This window comes from Micromys minutus (genome assembly GCF_963924665.1).
Source record: "Micromys minutus genome assembly, chromosome: 20".
Lineage (NCBI taxonomy): Eukaryota > Metazoa > Chordata > Mammalia > Rodentia > Muridae > Micromys > Micromys minutus.
In genome coordinates this window covers 24,426,928-24,450,407 of record NC_137955.1, presented here as the reverse complement: position 1 = coordinate 24,450,407, position 23,480 = coordinate 24,426,928, and positions in this window count along the sequence as shown.

Here is a 23,480-nt window from a genome sequence, read left to right as displayed (position 1 = left end):
ATTATGTAATGGGCCACCTGTTTCAGTTTTCCCATCTGGACGGCAGAAGCAGTGCATAGCCAGCCGCCTTCTCTGAAACACATGGCAGTTATGACTGTGTCATTGTTTGAACACGAATTGGTGGCCTTGTCCCCCATCAGCTCTCTAACAGTTTACAAATGTAAGACACTATCAAGGAAACTGAACCACAAAGAGCATCTTATTTATGGCACGGCAACCCTGGAGATCGACAACATTTTGATAAGCAATTCTTTAAAACTCAACTTGAACTCTATGTTGATTTTGTATGTTTTAGGAAGGACCATTATGGTTTTAATTGGCGAAGAGCATTAGAATGCCATTTGGAAAAGGTTAAATATCAAACTACAATTTCCCTTTCTAATGTAAACATGAGAATATATATATATATATATATATATATATATATATATATATATATATATATATATATATGGTACATTATCTTTAAACTGATAGTATCTTCAGTTATATTTTTACAAGACAAGCTTAAGGGAAATTTTAGCCACTTTTCTTGTATTTTATGTCCATTTTCAAATGACTGTTCATCGGCCCACTTGCCATGATTAATGACAGAGAGAGGGCAAATTGCTATGATTCAGACTTGATTTATTTTCACTAAATGTGGCTTAATGGCGGGTACATCAGGGAGCTCTTCTATGATCAAAATTTCTAAGTATTTGTGAGTGAAAAGACAGAGAAAGGATTTTCATAGAAACGGAAGAGTAGTCCATTAAATCTTATTTAGATAAACACATTCAGTTTACTCAATAGGCGGCTGCTGTGTTAGTAAATGCCAAGTACCATGGCAGATCACAGCTCAGACTGGAGTCCAGAGACAAAGAGTGTACCCTTTCTGCTTAACTCAGACACCCCTCCCTTCCCTGGCCCAGTGCTCTGGAGCCCAGCTGGCGGGCAGGGCTTAGCAATGGAAACATTGCATGGGGTGGATAATGTACTCTTATCTTACCCAAACCACTTCCCCAACTTCCAGTTTCGACAGCATTGATTTATGTTCCCAATTGTCTTTGGAAGGGAGATTTGAAGGGGTGACATGGACTTAGAATTGCATCTCTGGAGCAGGAGGTCTGGAGCGCTGTCCACAAGGTAACTTTTGGGAATAGATTCACGAAGTTCGGATGTTCCACGGTCAAAGTTCCCGAGGAGAGCTGGAGTCTCATTCTCGGCCTGCAGCTAGCTCTGTCTCCATACTCTCCCATCTGGCCAATCACTTGATCTTCTTCTCAGGTTCTTGGGTGTGTGGGGGTGGGGGAATAGGGAGTGGGGGTGGGGTGGGTACTCCCTTCTTCTGCTCTTTTTCTCTCTCACCAAATTGTTGTGGTAATTCCCTGGAAGACAGCTCTTTAGCACTTGGCTTTCAGTGGGAAAGTCCACGAATACATGGGAATAGAACCAAGAAGGACCAGTTCAGTGAAGTATCCTGAGATTTATGATCATACTGTGGTAACTGGGGTCAGGGGAGTATATGGTATGCTTCAAAGTCTAGTTCAATCTCCCGAAGATGAGACCTTTCAAAGGAACTTGGGCTTGGAAGGGTTCAAATTTGTTAGTCCTTGGCCAAGCACAGGTTTCCATTCCTAGGGAAGAAGTCTATAAAAAAGACCATTTGGACTTCAAAGAGATGATATTTTGATGCATCAAATGAATGTATGAATCAGAAACATGTGGATTAAATTTCCCATTCAAACACGTAGCCTTGAAATTTTCAGAGAAAAATGTCTGGCAAAGTGTGCCTGGGAGTTGGCTAAAGACAGATCTTTTCTCATGTTTGGGAAGTTTTATCTTCTTCCACACCCCCCCCCCCAGATGTGACTGACACGGCCCTAATGTAAACCCAGGGGGTAGTGGAGGAAAATTTACCTTGTGATAAATACATATTGGCTTTAGTAAGGGGGAAGTGAACACGGACCTTCTCTAGAAGGGTGACTGCCATTTACAGAAACTCCAAACACAACCAAGTCATTTCCTGGAACGAGGGCATGGGAAAGCAAGACACCAATTACACTGGCGGCAAGTACTGAGGGTCAGTTGGCTCTTTTTAATGACTAGTGTTCTGCATTTCAGACTCAGGCCACCGTCAATGCTGATGTGACCTTTGCAAGGCAGCCCTTAAGGATTTAAAGAAATAAAGCATCCTGTTGACGTTGGCTATCAAGGCACTGTCTTCACACCAGCTTTGTGGTGTCCATCTGAAGTTACCTATCTATAGCATCCATTGCTGGGTTCCTCTGGGAGAGACTGCACACAAAAGCAGCTAGGACTTCACAGCCATGTCAGCTTTGGTGCGGTTCTCTGGTGCACATCATACATATACAAAAGATTCCTGCATTCATCCTTAAGAAAACATGGAGCTCAAATCATTGTTGGACTGAAAGGGTGGGAACTTCAATGATACCTTTTTTTTTCCTGTGCTTATAAATAATTCTTGCTCATTTCAAAATTTGGAAAACTCAGATAATTATACAAAACAAAATAAAAATGACCACCGTCCCCTAGTCTACTCACCAACATGGACATTTTTTTCCCATGGCATTAACATTTTCCAAAAAGTAACTTTCCAAAACCCTTTCAAATTCTGTGGCACGTATATGAAAATCTATCTAGCTAATCTCCCATCCTCTATATCTATAGTTTGTCCCCAAACTATGTGCATGATAATGCAATGATAAACATTTCTGACCATAAATCTGAAGTCCCATCTTTGATTATTTCCTTAAGGAAAGTTCCTGATTTAGATGGTGTGAACATTTTTATACATTCCCTAACATTATGCCAAGGAGGTTTCCAGGAAGTTTGCATTAATTTATATTCCCACCTGCAGTTTAGGCCAGAGTCTCATCCATTCTTTGAAACTGTTACAGTGCTAAAGGCTCTTCCTTCTTACATGTGGGAATGTTTCTGGATCTTTTGTCCTGGGGGGGGGGGTGTGATGGTGACCATGGATGGTAAGCACTGAACAATGAAGAGGCAATACTATCGCTGAGCATTTAGAAGTATACCACTGAACTGAGTGTCTACATTTTCTTCTTTCCCAGCCAATCAGAATTCAATCTCTTCTCTGATTCTGTTAAGTGGCTGCCTCCCTTGGGTTTTCTGAAGACCAGTTCTATCCAGTTGCATGCATAGTAGAGGTGCTTGTTTGTAGAGTTTATCTTTCAAAGAAGTGAGAATGATCCCCAACCCAAAGAGGTCAAAAGGGACCTGAAATCTGGAACAATCAGATAGATCATGGCCCAAAGCCAGGATGCCATTTTCTTCACCCACCCAGGAGGGTCATCTTCTGGTTGATGAGTAGCCTAGAGCTGGCTAAACTCTATTATCTGAATAGCCAGGGGGTTAGCATCAGGGGATGGCACTCCATATGTACAATCCTGTCTTTTCTTGTAGGTGGGGGATGCCTGTCAGCATCCCTGATCCCAGTTCCCTCCCATATCATCCTCTTTCCCCCATGGCTCAGGAATTCAAATTGACATTAATATTAGGTTAAGGAACACACATACTCTGGGAAAGTAAATTCTCTTTTAAGCAAGCTATCAATTAACAAGATCCAAAGTCAAGTACGGAGACTCTGCAGTTATTTTGTTGAGTTATTCCCGACAAAAATAATTTACTCTCTTCGTTAACCAAATGCTTAGAATCTCTAGAAATGTAAAAACAGCCTTTTAAAAACAGTTGAAAAACTAAAAGCAAAACAAACAAGAAAAATCAGCCCTAAGAATTTTCAATTACTTTGGGCTACATAACATTCTGACAGGCATAATTAATGATATAATTTCCTGAGTGTCCATAAGACCCCCTCCTCCCTAAAACATATAGCATACACATATAACAAAACCAAACAGGTAATTAAAGTGCTTCCCATTTTTAATGGGTAAACCCTTCAGAGACATGGCAGTCAGTATCCGGGCTCCACCTCCTGCTCTTTATTAAGTGACATGTCAAAGAAAAAAGCCATATCGTTTTTATGTTCCCACAGCTCGGAAACTAATTTTGGGTATTTTAGGCCAGAGAGATTTATAGGCCAGCACCAGAACCTTCGCCCAGGTTCCTGAGAGAGTAGTAACATTCCGGAGTTGGATGGATTTAGTGTCCACCCTGTTTAAAATTACAGGGTCCTGTCAAACCTGTGGGTATCCCTGAGTAACCTTCTATTATGGTCCAGCTGTTCCTTCAAAGAAACCATGGGAAATGTCAGGGTACCGTGGTGGGTCTCCCCTCCCTGCTGGACCACCTTAGGGAGGATTGGGTTAAGCAGGAGAGTTCAAGGGCTCTTGGGAAACTCCTGCCAAGTGAGCTGAAGGTGGCTTTGAGGTGGTGTATTTAGTGGGATGGGGGACAGAGGTATTGGGGAGAGAAATTTTGGGACAACACTTTTCTTTCTTTGGGTTAGCCTTTAGAGACAGACTTCATTTAATTTAAAAACCATATAGAGCAAAGTTTTAAGATTTACTTTAATTTTTTCCAAAAGAATTTTTTTTTCCAAAAAGAAAAAAAAAGTAATTTATTTGTTGGCCAATGAGAAATAAGAATGATTTATTTGGCAAGATTAGGTACTTTGATTGCTACAAAGGGAAGGCATAAACATTTTAAACCTACTCACAACAGTTTCCTCCTTATTCTAATGAAATGATTCTTAATGCCCTGGAGCAACACAGCTGGGTATTCCAGGAATACAGCCTAGATTAGAGAAACCTGTATTGAAATCCTTTCAAGTTGTGGGATCTGAGTAAAATTTTAACCTCTCTGGGCAAAAATCTCTAAGTTCAAAATGAGGATCACCAAACTGACTGAGATTGGTTTAAGAACGAATGGAGACAGCACGTGTTAAGTTGTGAACAGGGTCGGATGCCTGGTCAGCCTATAGAAGTAGAGGCCTTGGGTGTGATTCTTGAGCACACCATGAAGAACGACAACGCATCCCTGGCTATAGTGAAATGAAAGACACAATAAATGTTGCCAGAGGATCTGAGATGAAACCAAGTGAAAGCCTGGTGATGGTTCATGGCTTCAGGTCCAGTATCTTGTCCTGCTCATGATCAGCCCTCAAGTACCTGGTAAATTGTGGTACACAGACTATGACTATTGGAGGAATAAGTGAATGAATTAATTATAAATGGGAAACATTCATGGATTATCAACTGGATATGAAAACCTAACCCAGTACCTGTTATCAATGGAGATTTCTCTAATCCACTTTAGGTATGTTTGAATACCTATATGTATGTGTATGTGCAGGTGTGTTTCTCTCTCTGGGTATGTGTTTATGTGTATTTTTGTGTGTATTTCTCTGTGTGTGCTGTGTTGTATTCTGATATATAAGTATGTCTCTGTATCTCTCTCTGTGTTATAATGTATAATTTCTGTGTATTCTTCTCTCTCTCTCTCTCTCTCTCTCTCTCTCTCTCTCTCTCTGTGTGTGTGTGTGTGTGTGTATTTTAAACTCTGAAAGAATTTTGACTTACCTTGCTCTTGAGTCTTCTCTTCACCATGGCTCACAGTTCTAATACCCACAATAGGCACACAAAAGTGCCGAAATAATATGGTTTGGGCTGAGCAGAAATGCTACAGAGACTTAGCGAAGGGGAAGGAGGAGAGAGTTTCAGGTTTGTGGAAATTCTGACTATCCTGGAGCTGGGCTGAATTTTCTGTGTTCCCTTAGCCATTTCAGAAATCTCAGAGCCTGTCAACATCTTCTACCTTGCTTCCCCCGCCCCCCAGACTATCTGCATCAATCTAAGAGGGGTTGCTATGTGGTTTAAGTCTCTTCTTGATTTCTCTGAAAGTCCCTACTTTAACTGTGGCTGACACAAGTTTACAAATTCATGCCAACTTTACAGTCACTGGACTAGTGAATCATCAACCTGGGGGTATACTCGTTTGTTTCTCTATAACTTTGGTTTCAAAGTTGAACAGGTATGAGGAATATGATTCCCATCTGATCAGATTTCATGGCCACCACAAGTGGCTGCTAAGAGGTTTTGCTTAAAGCTGCAGCTGGGGCTATTTGGAAGCCTGCCAAGAATAGGGCATGATATATTTGTGTGGTGGATACGGATGTCTGTTTCCATAGGTATAATATTCATAAATATTGCTCTGGGGGGTGAGAAAAAGGTCTGGATACTCTGCTTTCCCCACCGTGGAGTCAGTCTTTTTTCTTGTCTCTTTGACTTCTAACAATCTAAAGATGACAGGCCCTCAGAAAAGCTTCCTTCTGGGGCTAGAGAGAGAAAGAGCTCAGTGAGTAAAGTGCTTGTCTCAGGAACATGAGGACCTGCAATCCAGCCCTGGCACCCACATAAAATGCCAAGTGCAGTAGACTATACATGTATTCCCTGTGGGGGCAGGGGTAGAGGCAGGATTCAATGGCCAGCCCATGTAGCCTAACTGGAGAGCTACAGACAAGTGAGAAACCCTGTTCATAGGAGAGGGACAGCATTTCTGAGGATGACATTTGAGCTTCTGGCCTTGACATGTAAACATGCACACATGTGTACCTGTACTTATGCATACATCATCATATACACAATTGAAAAGGCTTAATGGTCATGCTTTCAAACTGGAAAAATAATGATCCCATTCATAAAACTGAGGAAGATACTAGACATAGATGTATTCAGATTTGCTCTTACATAGTTAAGTCACTAATAACTTCGTATGTTCAATAAGGGATGGGCTTCACTTCCATTCCACCCTCAGCCCTCCTCTCACTGGTGAGGTAACCTCATACTTCAGACTGGGTGTCTGCATCCAGGAACGGGCTCTTGAAAGATTTCCACCAGATACTGTTCCTACGTAAGGAAGGTTCTATGGAGGAAGACAGAATTTCAAGAAATGCCTAAAGAAAGAAAAATACAAATAGGGGGTTGACACTTGAACTTTGCAGTCAACTTCATTGGCCAATTCTCAACACTGAACCCATCTTGAAACCCAAGGATTTGATTAGCCAACTATATATACAGAGCTCTGGCTAAATATTTTCAAGTCTTTATAGCTTTTAGAAATAAAGATTAATCCATATGACTCGTAGGTAAGAACTTTAATTTTGAGGAAGCTAGAAGTAATAAAGCAAAAGAAATATGTACGAGTATCCATCTGTGTATCTTTGTGTATGTGTGTTTGTGTGTGTGTGTAAGCATATATATGTATGAGCACATTTATGAGCATGTGTGCTTGTGAATGTAACATGGATACTGAGAACACCATGTAAAGAAGACAGTATCAGCCACAGCACACTGAGAACTTACTGTGTTTAAGGCACTGTGTAGTGCATGGGTTCTGGCAGCGTTATCTAATTTACTTCTCAAGTACAATAACCAAGAGACACACACTATGCTGATCACTTTATAGATGAAAAACTTGATGTTTCCAAAGAAAAAGTAACCTGTTCAAAGTAAATGAACAAGGAAGTGATAAATTTAAGATTTGAACTGAGGTTTTTGTGGCTCTGGGACTTCAGCTTTCCCCCACATTGCTTTGTTGTGAGCCCTCTGACTACTATTCATTAATTCATTCTCTCTTTCTCTTACACACACACATACACCACAAACATATACACACAGAGAGATGGAGGGGAAAGTGGAGGAGGGAAGGAGGTTAGAGAGGGAGAGAACAACTCTGAGGATTCAAGAGCATTTCTATGCTGTGGTCATGTTCTATAGATAAAGTTCACGACAACGGAAAGCCCACTTGAACCCTGATCTGATTTACAAAGATGCACGGGAACTCGGGAGTCATATAGTCTTCTGGAGCGTCCCAGAACCAGTCTGCAGAGACCAGTCCTATGTGAGATTCCTGAGCCTGCACTGCAGCCAGTTGGAGCTGGATTTCTTCTTGTCTGTGAGGCTGTCTGATTCCTCATTGCCAGAGTAGCTGTTGATCATGGAGCACTTGTTAGCAGAGCTCTCTCAAGTAGTTTGGAAAGAAGCGTCTTGCTTGTTGGCTGCCTAGCTGTGTCTGTAACCTTCTCATCTTCCTCACGCCTTCCCCCATAAGTCCACAGACACAGCAGTCCTGTTTTCAAAGATTTGGTCTGAAGCTCTTAGAACAGTTGCACTATTGCCTCTCATACAACTTTATTTACACAGCAATTCCACCATCTGCAGGGCATCTAGCTAAGGACTTCTATCATACCTCTGGCTTGAATCGTCATGGAAATGGAGCTGTGATTCAGTTCTAATGTGTAGCCTGGGGCAGGAAGCCAACTCAGAGATCTCCAAGGATGGCCGGTTAAGTGATTAAAGAAAACACTTTGCAAACAGAGATCGATATCCTAAGCTCAACTCTCACGGAGAGCTGGTCCACCAATATAATCAATTTCTGCATCAAGGAGCAGAGTTATTGTCATGTGGGCTGCATACATGATGCTGAATAGGAATGTAAGTAAGGGCAATCTCAGAGAGAAGGGGAATTCCATGAATAACACATCCATCAAAGAAGACAAGAAAATGTTGACTAGCTAAATGGACTTGGTCACCTGCTGCTTCCCGGAAGGTGGTTAATTTGATTTGTCAGCTCAAGGCAGACACTAGGGACCCAGGCACATCCCATGACTCTAAAGAATCTATATCGAATTCTAATGCCTTTAGTTTTCTCACTTCCTTTCAGCTTTGTGCACAGGATAATCCACTGGCCACTAGCTAGTTTCACCAGGCGGCTGCTGTGAGCTGGCAAACAGCAAATTTAACTGCTGCGGGAAGTTGGTTGAGCTATGACTACACATGGTTTACCTAGATGTCCTCTTCTCATCCTGGAGTGCACGATATCCAGTCACAGGGCTTCTGAAATGTCTCTATACCATAGAGCCACTGAGGTGTGGTACCAATGTTAACTTTCTTTTACAGAATTAAGGATTTGTTTGTCTCAAATTAAAATGCTATAATTTTGTGCCTAAGTTCTTTATGAAATCTTCATTGATCAAAGCAGGGGGGGGGCAGGGGCGTTGGGAGAAGAGAGTGAGAGAGAGAGAGAGTGAGAGAGAGAGAGAGAGAGAGAGAGAGAGAGAGAGAGAGAGAGAGAGAGAAGTCTCTCCTCTCTCAGAACCTTTCTGTTCCCTACAAAGAAATCATCACTCCAGATACTCTTGTGTCTCTGCAGGATGTTGGGCTTGTCGGCATATTGCTTGGAGTCCTTGCTAGAAGACAATGAAGGGAGAAAAAAAAAAAAAGAAAAGAAAAGAAGCAACAAGAACCCAGAACATAACCGTCTGGTCCAACATGGCTCCCAGGTAACCTGGCAGAGGTAGCAGTAGGGTCCCTTTTTAGGGGTAGACACCCTACACAGGCAAGATGTAATTTTCTGATGAAGAAAGAGTTCAGGACAGCAAATAGAATGCCTGCTCGGACCATTCAGGATCACTCGTTTCTTAGGAATTGTCCTAGTGAGACTTCTTGGGACTGCATAGCTTTAAGCAATGGTAGCTTCAAGACCTTCCAGCATGTAGATCATTTAAGAACTTCCTCTGGGCCCTGCAGTACTATTGACTGTTGGAAATAAGGGCCATGCACAGTTAAAGAGTAACCATAGACTCTTTAACTTTTTTCACGCCTTACCGGCCAGTCCAACAAACTACTCAAGTAAACAACACCTATATTTTACAGGCTTTGGACATGTGGTATCAAACACATATTGCAGACCAATTGAGTAAGTAGTTTTGAGTAAGAAGAATTTCCTATTGCATCCACTAGAATTTCGCTGTCATGTGTTTTAGATTTTCAAAGCAGTGAACCAGGAAGCCCAGAGCTTCCAGTATTAGGGAAGCAAATCTGAACAATGCCAAAAACCAAGATCTTAGAAAATTAAATAATCTATGTAATTCGGGTAATGCTTATCACTTTAGGAGGCAGATGTCTTGCTGTGGGACCCGTGGGCCGAATTAACTAGATCCAGCTGCTGTCCCCCTCCTTCTGCACTTGACACAACCTTGGTCATGATTTCACATCTCCCTATCCTGTAGCACAATTATCTTGTGGAAAGGAAAGCCTGCCTTGCTGTTATCTTGTCTCCACTTTCAGAATTCCCACTCTTGTTGTAAAAAGAACAATCCCCAGGTAACTTCTAGATTGGCAAGAGGGTTGGCTTTATTTAGAGTTGGCATTTGTCCAATGAGAAGGTAAATCCAGAAGGTCTGGAAACCAGGTCAATGGAAATGTGGAGGGTTTAAGATTTTTTTTTCCCACAGTAAATTAAATAATTAACTGTAACAGCTCCCAAAGGTACCATAGGACAAGCTTCACAGAAAGGACTCGCCAAGTCTTTGTACATAAAGTGCATCCTGGCAGAACTGTCAAGTGTCTTTCCCTACCTCCCTCTCTTTCCACAACCAGCTGTTCCATCCCATTTCTGGTTCCAAGGGCACATCTGCATCATAGACATTGAGGACCTACACAATCTCTGCCTCACTTACTTTAATGGCTTTTTCTTTGTCACAATTATAGCCTCTGGGGCCTTTTGGCTGGGGCAAGGAGGGTGATGCATCTGACTTTACTAAATGCTAAGAAACCCAGCATGATGTGGAACACACTAAGTGCTCAGTGACTAGACCACAGCCATGGTGGGATAAAAAAGATGCAGGAGTTCTGGTCCTCCTGCCTCAGTCTTCTCATCTGTGAGCTGAGAAATGGATTAGGTTCTGAGTTTTAAAGCTTCTGTCTCACCAGGGAGATCACTTTTACAAGTGAAGTTTTATTATATGTAAATAGGCAAGAACTGATGACAAATTTCATTTCACAAGTTTACGCTCATCCTGGTTACTTATTGGTCAATTGAAATGGGCCACAACGCTTTCTTTATGAGCAGAAACCTTTGGAAACCCACAGTTATGGTGGCAGCTGAGGTCTCCTGTGATGCCCTATTTACTGCTGTGATTTACAGCGCAGTTATATAATACGGAGAGAGCCTCGGTTCACAGGAGGCTGAGAGTAAAGGAGCTGTCTCCCTGTTGTTTCAGAAAAGCCTCTTGTTAAACTATCCAGATTAGGAAGAGTCTGGGAGGGCATTTCTGATCCACTTTTAAATCTTTACTGGCTTCTAGTACCCAGCAATAATTATTAACTCAGAGAAGCCAGATAAAAATAAAAACATACATGCATCATGAAAACAGCAAGCCCAGTACTTCCCACCATGTTTGCTCCTTACATCTCGCTGCACTGTTGAGAGTCACTCTGCAGCAAGACTTGCAGAAAGTCGCTAGAAACCCATGACATGGGACAAAGAGACCTGAGTGTTTTTTCAAATGTACTTTAAAAACGAACAATGAACAAGTATTGAATGCTGGTTTGCAATATGCATGCTGAAGTGTTTAACAATGAAACATATTGATTGATGTCCGTGGCTTACTTTAGAATATATTGAAGAAACTAGATGGACTGATGTTTGAGTGAGACTTGAGTCTTATACATCTACGAGAAAGCAAATATATCAAAATGTTACTTGGTGACCGCAATTCTTCCGATGTCCTGGAGTTTTGACAATTTTTATAATGAAATAGAGGAGAAAATGAAAATCAAACAATAAATCTCTGTGATGGAAGACTATTTCAAACATATGTTATCTTACATTGTTGCAATTCTCACCCAATACTGACGCTTTCCTGATAAAGGCGATTCTTCAAAATCTCAGTGACCCTAAGTCGATCTTGGTGTGATAAACCTCACACCACTTGTTTCAGGGCAGCATTTCAAGATCATGGGTATGGAATCTGCACAAGGAAAACTCATCTCTCATTGTTGCATGACTTTTCCTGGAGAGTTGTGAGCAAAAGCCTGCTTGTCCTAGATACAGAAAGCTCTGACAGACAAGGAGGCTCTGACAGACAAGGAGGCTCTGACAGACAAGGAGGCTCTGACAGACAAGGAAGTGATTCCACCTAGGAACACTATTCTACATGCCCTCAATCTCCTCTCTCTCTCTCTCTCTCTCTCTCTCTCTCTCTCTCTCTCTCTCTCTCTCTCTCTCCCTCCCTCCCTCCTTCCCTCCCCCTCTCTCTCCCTTCTTACCTTCCTTTCCTTCCTTTTTCCTTTTTTTCTTTCTGTGTCTTCTTCCTTTTTCTTTCTCCTTTCTTTTTTCTCTTCTTCTTTCTTTTATTTCTTCTTCTCTTTATTTCTTTCCCTTTTCTTTCTTCTTTCTTTTTTTCTTTCTTTCTGTATCTTTCTTCCTTCCTGCCTTTCTTCCTTCCTTCCTTCCTTTCTCTACCTTTTCTTTCTTCTTTCTTTTTTCTTTTTTTCTTTCTGTGTCTTTCTTTCTTTCTTTCTTTCTTTTTTTGAGTACTTTTGTCTTGAGTCATTAGCAGCAGATCCTTGACAATTCTTGTTCTGTTTCCTTGAGAAAATGCCAGAATGTCCCTCAGAAGAAGTATTCTTCCTAAATCTTAGTTGACTTTGAAGAGAAAGAGATTAGCTATTTTAAAATCCACGACAGAAACAGGTGTATCCCTTGTACCTTCGAAAGCTAGTTTGGTTGAATGAGGATATAGGTGAATCACATAGAGGAGATAGTACATCGTTTCCCCCATTGAACATCCAGTCTTTGTAACCCTAAACACACATCCTGGAAAAAGCAGGCCAGCTCTCTCCAATATCTTGTCAACAAACAAGTCCTGAAGTAGTTATGTTCACCTAGAAAGGGTGCAGATGAACTTGCCAAACAGCTAAAGCGGAGCTAAGACTCCCAGGCTGTCTAGAATATTCTCCCTGCTCCAGCATACCCAGAGGGCACCATGCAATCCACACAAGAAGCTCTAGTCTGTATAAACTCCAGAAGGCTATGTGTCTAGGTGAGCCAACTTCACTTCACAGGTAGCAGTGTAAGCTCCTTTTCTCCTCTGCCCCGTGGCAAAAAGAGGGTGTGTCCCATCTGTTTACAATGATTGCAGTTGGTTTCCAGCAGAATCTTAATCTTATTTTATAAATCTTATTTCTGATATGCCTCAAACCATCTGCCCGTTGTTCCTTGTATTAGCTTGGGGCTATTTGGCAAATGTCTCTCATCCCGAGTAAGTGGACTATTTTTTAACTGAATACCTAACCCTTCTCAGGACATGTTGCATGGCTGATAGATATTCCATAACAATCTCCTTTGGTTCTTCTTCTAACCCAATATGCCTGTAATGATTTTAATATGAATAAAAATAAGGCCAAGGGTGAAGGAGGCACAGACAAGATTACTTGGGCTTCATATCTTGACTGGGTGAGCATGCTGCCAGTCAGATACAAAGAATGGGTTGGAGTCTTATTAAAATGTGCTCACTGTGGGATGACAGCCCATTTCAGATTCAGGCTTGTGGAGCTTTGGAAAAAATATAGTGATAGGATCTAAATGATGGAACCCCGAGTTTCTTGTCTTGGCTGAGTGGTTCCAGGTTCTCATGCAGTTACTTTCATTTACCTTTTCTTTATGGCTTTGCTGTCTTCTATTATCTGACACTCTAGGGTCTTCAGAACCTCAAGCCGGACAGAGACTATATGATCAGGCAATTCACGGAGCACAGGCACAAGTGCACCAATGTGAGACATGAAATCTTGGCTCATTAGCAATAAGACAGTACAGAATAAAACAGCAGTGAGCTCACCGCTGGCACATCTGGTGAAGATGAAGAGAGATGAACATGCTTATTGAGGGTGTGGGGAAGTGGGCATTCTTAGGTATTGTTAGAGACAGCGGGGATTCACGTTCCCCTGCAGGCACTTTGACAGTGTCTGGCAACATTTGTCTATACCTTTGGCTTCACTCCAAATATGTGCCTACCAAAAATATTCACGTAAGCAGTGCTTATAAGAACTTTGTCAATAGGGAAGCAATTAAATTAATTATTATTTAATTCACCGGTTGATGTAATGTAATGCCATTAAAAACGAATAAGGCTCATCCTCTAACATGAAAGGATTGTAGATTCATTAATAATTGAGACGATTTTCAGAACACTAACGTGTTTTAACTTATGGAAAATATATGATATTTTTGAGGTTTATAACAAGATGGCCTGATAATTTCAGCTTTTTCTATGGCCCTAAAGTTTTTAGAATAAAGAAGTTGAGAATACTTACTCTTCCAAAGCTGGATTTGGAACACAGGCATTGATTGCAACTATTGGTCCTTCACCAACTTCAAAGGGATTGAAATAAGAAGGGTCCAGAGTATAGTAATAAAAACATCATCTAAATATGGGTATTCTCTTGAGATGCTGGAGTTCACACAAGTATACACTAGTATCCAGTTCAGGTCTATCTACTGTCAGAAGGCTGTTCCAATTATACATGGTGGTGGCTCACATGGATGGAGTTACCTCATAGTGGTTGCACTTCCCCTAACAGAGGCAGCAACCACGTACCAGTGGTCCCCATTGGATAGTTGAAAAGCCAGCCAACATCAGTTTAAAAGGACCCACCCGAAGAGATGCTATCAATAAGCCACTCCTGTCTTTCTGATCTCTTGATGATATCCATACACCTGATCTGGGGTGGAGTCTTTTCTGTCCTTGCTGAAACCTGCATCTTCAGACCTGCTGAAAGGTGATCTCAGGCTGCCAGAACCTGCTATATGCTCAGACATCCAGACCATCTGAAGACTGTGTTTAGAATGTGAGGGGACTGAGAGAGCGAATGTTACATATGAGTAGCCAAGGAAGTCACAAGAAATCTCTATAACATGTTTAGAGAGAAAACTAGAGGAAGATGTCTTCTCTCTGTCCTCTATAGAGGTCAGTTAGACATTTGTACCAGAAAGGAGGTGTGGAAAATTATACACAAAACTGATGGTGGTATTTGTAAGTTAAGAAATGCCTGGGAAAAAACTCTTACATTTTATTCAAGATCCTTTTTTATAGGTTGATTTTTTAAAAGGAATGTATCCATCTTTTGTTGTAAACAAAAACAAAATATACATAGACTTATATAAAACTTCAGAGAAGGAAAGAAAACAAATGGAGCATGAATATAATTCTACTCACCCCAGATCTCACTTCTGTTCGAATCTGGGGATTTTCCATTCCTATCACTTTTATATAATTTTCTTAGAGTAAAAGGCTCTTGATGGGCTCCATTGACTTACTTAAAACAAACAAAGAGCCATTCCAAAAAACTTACTACCTTCATTCACATGTTCTGTGGCTCTTTTGGCCATATGAAAACAGGGGTATAGATGCATACAAAAACGTATTTGACATGTATCAGTCTCCTTTGCTTGGCTCAAAATGATGTCAAACTGGAGATACAGATTAGCAGCTCGTTAGCTGAGGAGATAACTCATAAGATACTTGGCATGCAAGCATGAGAACCTGGGTTAAATCCCCAGAACCCACATCTTTTTTTAAAGCTTTGAATAGTAATAGCTGCTTATCATCTTACATCTCTAGAGCTTACTTGCCCAGCTAATCAGTGAACATCCAGTCCCATAGGGAGACCCTATCTCAAAAGAACAAGGCCAATAGCTTATGAGAAATGACAACTTTTATGTTCAAACCTCTAGCCTCTATATTTATGTGCACAAATCTACACAATCAGTTGGGTACACTTACAGGCAAGCAACGAGTAACCTAGCAGTTTGACATTTAACCGTCGCCTTCAGGACAGTAGCCAGGCAGGTAGTTAGAAGATGGGAAGTATCAATCCTTCTGTAAAATTGAAAAGATACACTTCTTTGCAAATGAGTATTTAATCCAAACCTGCCCAGACCTGCCATTGTGCCCAGAAAGCACCCCTGAACTGCAAACACTTCCACACAAATTTGAGAGGTGATTCCACTTCTCTTCAGAGACTCACAGACTGCACAGCTGTAAGCCCAGCAGCACAAATAAACACACAGCCTTGGCTATTTGAACGGCTGCTCCACATGTGGGAGCCGACTTCCTCTTTTGCTTTAAGCATCTCTTTCCTCCCAGGAACCAGTGAGAAATTTTGATTTCTAAAACCTTGAAGCCTCGCAGACAATGAGCAATTGTTAGCTTCAAAATAGCAGGCAAAGCCTATTACTTCACAATGGAAGGTAAACTCCTTTGTCCGGAGCTGTTGTTTACTTCTTGGGGTTGGTTGGTAAGATGATATATCAGTGAATATCTGTCTACTGTAGAGTGCTGTCTACACTGTAGAAAACTCTGGAAGCTCTCTAAAGTAAGAGGGGCGTCCAATTTCTGTTTTCTCTCAGGTTGAGTATGGGTTTGGATAATTATATGTCATTTCCCAAGTCTGTCTTTGCGAATGAAACTTCTTAGCAATGTTCACCCAAATCCTCTATGGAATCAAATGGTGGGCAGGTCATCAGAAAGGCATTGCCATGTAAATTTGTAGTAAATGTCTTTACTTTTTCATTCAAGTGGCAAACCAGAATTTTGACAAGGCGACAATCCCAGGATCCAGAGGAACAGCCGCAGAACATACAAACATTCCCCTGGCTTGTAATGGGAAAAGACAAAGTCTTTTTTTCCCCCAGTTTTATTGGAAGTCAGTCATGTACTAAGAATAAATCTAAACTCAAACTAGCACTAAAGTCAGTTTCCTTTCAGCAAAGGAAATAAAAGAAAAGGGAGAAAAATGAAAAGGTCTAGACTTAAAAATGAAGCTTTTAAAACAAGGTTCTGGGGGTGGGGTACAAGGATGCTGGCTGGTGCTTACAAAACGATGCTAACAAGTTGGGTGTAGTTGAATCAAAACCAGACAGCTTCCATTTCCCTTCAACTGTGTGTGTGTGTGTGTGTGTGTGTGTGTGTGTGTGTGTGTATAGAGTGTTTCCCAAATGTGAATTTTAATAAAGCCATGGTGCTCCCAATAGAACTGTCTTCGGAAGCCAGCCACCCCCACCCTGCACCACTAGATTTCAAAAAAATGGCACATAATGGTGTCCTCAGGAGCCTCCGATGCTTCATTGCTACCACAACCTGCGTGGTTCTCGCCGTCACTTCACAGATGCAACAACCAAGTGATGGGTGCTTGAGTTGTCTTGTCTCTACATGGCTGAGAATCTGCTCAGCTTACACAGAACTCACAGCTAGCAGAGTTCAGCACTTACTCTTTTTTATTTCTTTTCTTTGATATTTTCTTTATTTACATTTCAAATGTTATTCCCTCTGGAATTGGAAACCCCCTATCCAATCCCTTCTCCTTGTGCTTCTATGAGGGTGCTCCCCCACCCACCAACTCCCTCCTCTCGACCCCTGCATTCCTCTACACTAAGGCATCGAGCCTTCACAGGACCAAGGGCCTCTCCTCCCATTGATGTCCAACAAAGCCATCCTCTGCTTCATATGCAGCTGGAGCCATATGGGTACTCTTTAGTTGGTGGTTTAGTCCCTGGAAGCTCTGGGAGATCTGGTTAGTTGATATTGTTGTTCTTTATATGGGGTTGCAAACCCTTCAGCTCCTTCAGCACTTTTTCTAACTCCTTCACTGGGGACACAGTGGTCAGTCCAGTGGTTGCCTGTGAGCATCTGCCTCTGTATTTGTCAAATTCTGGCAGAGCCTCTCAGGAGACAGCTATATCAGGCTCCTGCCAGCAAGCACTTCATGGCATCTGCAATATTGTCTTGGTTTGGTGACTGTATATGGAATGAATCCCCAGGCAGGGCAGTCTCTGAATAGCCTTTGCTTCTGTCTCTACTCCACTCTTTGTACCCGTATTTCCTCCTGTGAGTATTTTGTTCTCCCTTCTAAGAACTAAAGTATCCACACTTTGGTCTTTCTTCTTCTTGAGTTTCATGTGGTCTGTGAATTGTATCTTGGGTATTCTAAGCTTTGGGGCTAATATTCACTTATCAGTGAGTGCATACCATGTGTGTGTGTTAGTATGTGTGTGTGTGTGTGTGTGTGTGTGTGTGTGTGTGTGTGTGTGTAAGAGAGAGAGAGAGAGAGAGAGAGAGAGAGAGAGAGAGAGAGTGTCTGGTATTTCCTTAGAAATACCAGCAGCACATTAGAAACTGGAATGTGTAAGCCATAGTATACTCTTGTCTTGAGCATTCTGAAAGGGTCACAGTGATGAACAGTGAGTGGTGAGCATCATTAGGATGGAACTGATTTTGCCAGGCAGCTACACTTGGAGAAACATCTTTTGAATAAATTTGGGGTAGTCTCTACTCTTACAATTCTGGCAGACCCTTCTGTGGTAGTTACCATCAGACAATCCTATCTAAAAACACTGCTTCCATGCTCTCTCTCACCTCCCTCCCTCTCCCTTTTCCCCTCCTTCCTTTTCTCTCCCTCTCTCCCTCTTCCTCTTTCCTTTCCTCCATCCTTCCTTCCCCCTTTTTTGCTTAGAATTGGCAAAGTGACTTTATTTTGATTTTAACAGTATTCACATTTCTTTCAAATTCCCCTCTTTTTGACAAAGATATTTCTCTAAAAATATCCTTTTTGAACATCTTTCTTTTGTTTGGTTGGTTTGTTTTTCTTTTAAAACTGTGTACCTGTAGCCTATTAAATTTTTTTTGCAGAATTCTTTGAACAAAATAGTCTGGCCTGGTACATTAAGATGATATCCATTTTTACAGAAAAGACAGCCTTGAACTAAACAACATAGCACAGGTAAATTTAACCTGGGAACCACTCCTTCCACCCTCCTTTTTTGTTCAAATGTGGCTAAAAGTGTTCTGACATTGGTTTATAGTTATCAATAACATCTCCACAGACAGGAAATCAGACCCCTGCAACAATTAGAGGGGGTTCATCCAGCCAAGAAAGACAAGCAGAACCTAACTACAGAATGGCTAACCAAAGGTATCCCTTAAAGAGGTAGTTTGACTAAAGACCAGTGGGGATGTGGAAGAAACAAAGGAGACCACGTCCATACCCCCATGCAGCCTCCTTGGTCCACTCAGCATGGTTTTCAGAGGTACCCAGGTAGATTCATGGAAACCCTTTCAATTGGAATTAGATGTGCTAGCCCATCGAATAACGAGCCATTATTTAAAGATTTTGCATATTATGTAATAGAGTGGCCTGGTGCTGGGAACCAAGTCTAGATGGGAAATCCATTTGTGTCATATGCAACTGACACATATTGCCTGAAGGCAATTTTATACAGTATAATATGAGATCAGTCATGTTCCCACATGTAACTTCATGTCAGTGCTCAGCATATTTCACACTTGAGTATATTTGGATTTCAAGTGTTAACCTATAATTAACAAATTGGCATCAAATCTTTCCATACAAGATGTATTGCCTGCTCTTTCTACCCATTACCTAGTATTCATACATTTTTTGAAAGTATAATTTCTACAGCCATATGGTATTCTCTCCCATAAATATATCAACATGTATTTAACCAATTTCATTTAGTAGGACATTTATATATTTAAAATAATCTACTATATAAATTATATTCCCACTAAGATTATCTTATGTGTGGTTTCTTAATGCATTGACATGCAGAAAAGACAAAGGGGTACATATAGTAAAGGAAAATAAGATAATAGTGACCTCTAACCCCATGTTCTTTAAGTCGCATTTCATCTAACTCATTTTTTTTTTTTTTTAAATGTAACTTTGGAAAAACTCCTTATTTTCTCTGTTAAATAGGAGTGATAATGGTGCTTACTTGAAATCTCACACAGAGTGGGTGTGTGTGCTTTGACTTTGGGTTCTGGTGCTTAACTTGCCATGTGGGCAAAGAGTAAGCAAATGCATGCAATCCAATATATGCTTGCTCTGTAGAGCGTGGGCGCGCGCGCGTGCTACATATGAGAAGGACCCCCATAGACTCCTGTGCTTTAATACTTGGTCCCCAGTTGGTTTGGTGTAACTTTGTAGAAAGGTTAGGAAGTGTGAACTTGTTGAAGGAGGCATGTCAAAAGGGTGTGGATAGGCTTTGAGGTTTCAAAAGCCCACAGAATTTTCAGTTAGTTCTCTCTGCTTCTTACTTATGGATATGAATGTACTACTGCTCCAAGATTGTGCCTGCCTGCAGGCTGCCGTACTTCCAGCTATGATGGTCATAGACTCAGCCCCCAAGACTGTGAACCCACAATTAGCTCTTCATTATATAATTAGCCTTGGTCACAGTGTTTAATCACAGCAATAGAAAAATAAGATACTCGCCTGATCCATGCCTGGCACATGGTAAGCATTCAGTTGGTGTTAGGTTAATGTTTACATAGTTAATATAAATCCACACAAGTGTATGTAAGTACTCACAGGCATACATATCTGTAGCTCTATTATAACCTGGCTATATATTATAGTGCTGTTACACATATTCTTTATAGAGTTGTTTACTCCTCCCATTTGTTTTATTCTATTTGATATCTTCCTGGGACTGATAATTCTTTCATAGACTCCCAGCAAGTCTTCACATGTGGTAGGTATACCCTGAGTCACAGAAGTCTTTAATTCATTTTATAAATTTCATAATTTGTCCCGGTGTTCCCTTCTGATTCAGCCAAGTGGTCTATCCCATAATTTGCAGGTACAACTTTCCACAGATTCTTCTCCTCTTTGTGGTCTGAACGAGCTCCCACTGATACCACAGATAGCAGTAGCTAAAACCTGAGTGCAGATTCCTTTTTCAAGGGAATAGAGAGAAACGAAGCACAGAAAACAAGAAACCAAGTTGATTCCTTTAGCTGTTCCACAAGCACCCCAATACAAGCTTCTCGGGCCTCAGAAGATGTCTCCTCATTCAGTTAATTCACAGTAAACATCCTTGCTTCCACTCTGAGGCAGTCTGAGAGGCAGGACGAATCTTGGGCTCCAGACTAGAAAGCCCAAGAAAAGGAAATGTTTGTGGGCTTCGAGATCAGGCTTAGGGCCCTTATCTTGGCCATCAGTGTTGCTTTGCAGCTGGAGAATCCTAGTCTACAAGGCCATATCTCTGGACAATTTAGGCCCTTTCGCAGCCCGTGGAATGCTCAAGGGGCCTTCAGTCAGTCTGGTTAGAACTGGACTTTTCAATATTATCAAATATGGTTTAAATTAGTCATCACACACTTATAAGCCAACCTCTATACGATAACTCCAGTTGAAAGGGGTTAAACTCCTTCTCTCATTTTTAAAGGGAAAAATTAATGTCCTTTAATCTCCAGGAATGTGTTTGTTTTCTTAGCTATAAGCACTGCTGTCCTCTTGGAGCTCATTAGTATCAACCCCCCCCCCTTTTTTCCCCCAACATGAAATGAGTGATTCTGTTGAGTACTCTATGTTTAAATCTGAAGGGATTTTTATGCTTCATCCTGGGACTACTGTTATCACTTCTCTGAGATTATGTTTAGACTCAGAGAAATTATGTAAGATGTTGCCCATGGTTGTCTGTGGTGGTTTTTAGCCCTTAGAAGCTACAGAATTCTGATGCTCTCTTTTATATTCATGAGCACCCCAGATCTGGGCTCCGATTTTAAGGGATGTGGTAATAATATAGATAAAAAATCTTGTCTGCTACCTGTCATGTAAAAACACACATTTTTGGTAAGAATGTCTTTAGGAGCTGGAAACTTCATTTAATATGCACCTTATCTTGGGTTCTCATGGGGAGGAGAGAGAGAGAGAGAGAGAGAGAGAGAGAGAGAGAGAGAGAGAGAGAGAGAGAGAGAGAGAGAGAGACATGCAAAGACACAGGGATGGAGAGGCAGAGAACCTCAACAAAAGTAACTGAAGAGCAAAAGGGTTTGTTTTACTCACAATTCTGTTACTGTTCATCACTGCAAGGAAGGTAAGACAATGGGTATCTGAAACATCTGGTCACATTCCATCCATATTCTAGAGCAGTGAGCAGCAAACTAGTGGGTTCTTGCTAGTTCTTAGCGCCTTGTCTCCCCTCATAGGGTTCTGAACCTCATGCTGGTGGAAAGATCCTGCACACAATTAGATGGCTCACCTCACGTCAGTGGACTCAGAACAGTTCTTTACAGACATTCTATGAGGTTAGCTGTTATCTAGACACTCCCCCACATGTGCATCCTGAGGCCTGCCTCCTATATGTCCAGTTAATGATTAATGCTAACCATCAGAACAACCTTTGCTAAGCCCATCTGAACAACTTACTAGACAATTTCTCAAGGTTTTTTTCATTTTGAAAATATCAATCCAAACATGGTAGGTAACCCACTTCTGGTATTTCCTTTAACAATTGTTATCATTTTGTGGAGGCTCTGCCTCAGTTACCTGGCAACAGCCAGGTGTGCTTGACTCACTATAAAGGGGGCTGCTTGCCCCTTCTCTCCCTCCCCCTCTCTTTCCCCCCTCCCCCCTTGCCTTTTTGCTCTCACTTTGTCCTCTTGTCCTGCTCCCCCTCTCTTCCTATTCTCCTCCCTCTTCTCTACATGCTTATAGCTGGCCTCTGCACTCTCTCTCTCTCTCTCTCTCTCTCTCTCTCTCTCTCTCTCTCTCTCTCTCTCTTTCTCTCTCTCTCTCTCTCTGTGTCTCTCTCTCTCTGTCTGTCTCTGTCTTTCTTTGTCTCTACTACCTTCTCAACTCCCCTCCAATGCCATGAATAAACTCTATTCTATTCTATACCATCCTGGGGCTGGTCCCTCAGGAGGAAGGGATGCTTCAACATGGGCCTGCAGAGGCACCCCTTCCCTACACCTTAATGCACATCCAACAAACATATTCTTTCTCTCCTGATCTTTTTATAAAACAGAACAACAATAACATCCCATGGTCTAATAGCACAATACTTGAGATACCATTGAAAAAGAAAGTCATTATATGATTATTAGAGAATCATTTTTCCTGCTACTTGGAGAAACACAGTCATGAAGTGTATGAGTCATTGACTTTACAGCAACATCTACGGCTTATATTTCTATGCTCAATGGTCTTGCTTCAAGAGCAAGATGACTGAGTTGAGACTTAAATAAAAACTTACTTGGTTGAGAAGTGGTTCTCAACCTGTGGGTTGTGATTCCTTTGAGAGGTGAATGACCCTTTTATGGGATTATCTAAGACCACCAGAAAACACTGATATTTAAATTACTATTTAGAACAAGAGCAAAAGTACAGATATAAAATAGCAACAAACTAATTTTATGATTGGTGTTCACCACAACATGAGAATCTGTATTAAAGGGTCACAGCATTAGGAAGGCTGAGAACCACTAGGTTAGACCTATATGGAACATTCAGAGGAAAAAATGACCATGTAGATAGTCACAGAGAGATACGTCTTGACACCATATAATTCAACCCTGGAAATACCACAATTTAGAGTGGATCAGAGGAAGGAGGCAAGGGTTGAATAAAACAAGAAAAAAATAGGTATCTTAGGGCATTTCACCAGTATCATTTCTTGACTATAAGATCTACCAACCCTTTGGTATGCTGTTATTTAGAGACACAAAGAGAAGAAGGTTCCAGAATGAGATATTTTCTTACCCAGAAGTGAAGCTTATGGGAATTTGTTAGGACACAGATATTCCTTGTTGCAGGTGACGTATCCTCAAACTGCAATGAGAAATGCAGTTCTGAGGAATCAATGTTCATAATGATAGATGTGAATGATCTTCTTGGTCTAAGCATCATTTAAAA